The following is a 2,178-nucleotide window of genomic DNA, read 5'->3' as shown; positions in this document are numbered from 1 at the left end:
GTCTGATACTAGTACTGCAACACCTGCTTTTTTCTCACTGTTGTTTGCATGAAATATCTTTTTCTATCCCTTGACTTTTAGTCTGTGCATGTCTTTGGGTTTGAGGTGAGTCTATTGTAAGTAGCATATAGATGGGTCTTGTTTTTTTATCCATTCAGTGACTCTATGTCTTTTGATAGGTGCATTCAGTCCATTTACATTTACCGTGATTATCGATAGGTATGTACTTATTGCCATCTCAGGCTTTAGATTCGTGGTTACCAAAGATTCCAGATTACTTTCCTTACTGTCTAAGAGTCTAACTTAACTCACTTAGTATGCTGTTACAAACACAATCTAAAGGTTCTCCTCCTTTTTCTTCCTCCTTCATTCTGTATATATTAGGTATCAAATTGTGTACTTTTTGTCTATCCCTTGATTGACTTTGGGGATAGTCAATTTCATTTTGCATTTGCCTCTCAATCAGGTTCTCCACCCTCCCTACTGTGATTTTACTACCTCTGGTGACAGCTATCCAACCCTAGGAACACTTCCATCTATAGCAGTCCCTCCAAAATAGACTGCAGAGATGGTTTGTGGGAGGTAAACTCTCTCAGCTTTTGCTTATCTGGAAATTGTTTAATCCCTCCTTCAAATTTAAATGATAATCTTGCTGGATAAAGTAATCTTGGTTCCAGGCCCTTCTGCTTCATGACATTTAATACATCATGCCACTCCCTTCTGGCCTGTAAGCTTTCTGCTGAGAAGTCTGTTGTTAGTCTGATGGGCTTTCCTCTGTATGTGATCTTATTTCTGCCTCTGGCTGCTTTTAAGTCTGTCCTTATCCTTGATCTTTCCCATTTTAATTACTATGTGTCTTGCTGTTGTCTTCCTTGGGTCCCTTGTGTTGGGAGATCTGTGGATCTCCATGGCCTGAGAGACTATCTCCTTCCCCAGATTGGGGAAGTCTTCAGCAACTACCTCCTCAAAGACACTTTCTATCCCTTTCTCTCTCCTTCTTCTGGTATCCCTATAATATGAATATTGTTCCATTTGGATTGGTCACACAGTTCTCTCAATATCTTTTTATTCTTAGAGATCCTTTTTTCTCTCTGTGCCTCGGCCTCTTTGTATTCCTCTTCTCTAGTTTCTATTTCATTTATCGTCTCCTCCACCATATCCAACCTGCTTTTAATACCCTCCATCGTGCTCTTCAACAATTGGATCTCCAACCTGAATTCATTCCTGAGTTCTTGGATGTCTTTCCATACCTCCATTAGCATGTTGATGATTTTTACTTTGAAAATAAATAAGGATTTATTTATTTCAGGAAGAGTCATGAGGTCCATATCATGTAAATCTTTCTCTGGAGTTGTATTAATAATTTTACTCTGGACCAGGTTTCTTTGGCATTTCATATTTGTATATGGCGCCCTCTAGTGTCCAGAAACTCTATTCTGGAGCTGCTGAGCCCCTGAAGCAATGTCAGGGGTCACATGGGAGCGGTATTGGTGCCTGGGGGGAGGAAAGAGCTGTTCCCCCCTTCCTGGCTGCTGTGCCTGTCTCCACGGCCTGAACTAGTGGGCCGAGCACACAGATATAAGTTTTTGTCCCCGAGCAGCCAGATACGGATCCCTGCTTTCCACAAGCGGCTGGAATCCCAGTCTCCCCAGGAACTGCCTGTCCCAGCTTTCCAACCCCATAATCAGAACAGTATGATGAAAGCACCATGAGATGTAGGTTTGTGCTCCCAGCGCAGATCTCCGGAGCTAGGTATTCAGCAGTCCGAAGCCTTCCACTCCCTCCCTGCCGGTGAGCTGGGTTGGGGGAGGGGCTCAGGTCCCACGGAGCCACAGCTCTGGTACATTACCCCGTTCGGTGAGGTCTGCTCTTTTCTCCAGGTGTGTGCAGTCTGGTGCCATCTTCTTTCCTGTTGCTCTCTCAGGATTAGTTGCACCAACTATATTTTCTAATTGTATCCAGTTTTAGGAGGAAGCCTCTGTCCCTCCTCTTGTGCCGCCATCTTTAATCCTCCTGGCCACCCTGTTTTACACTGTAAGCTCCCACTTACCTCCACCATGGCACTCCTAAGTCCCCTGACCCTACTTATTTTTTTCTATTGCATTTATTACTTTCTATCTGTATAATTTGACTATACATTGTGTTTATTCTTTTATTCTCTGTCCTTCCTTCCTTGGA

This window comes from Manis pentadactyla, chromosome 10 (assembly GCF_030020395.1).
Source record: "Manis pentadactyla isolate mManPen7 chromosome 10, mManPen7.hap1, whole genome shotgun sequence".
In the NCBI taxonomy this organism is placed as follows: Eukaryota; Metazoa; Chordata; class Mammalia; order Pholidota; family Manidae; genus Manis; species Manis pentadactyla.
This window is presented reverse-complemented; position numbering follows the sequence as displayed.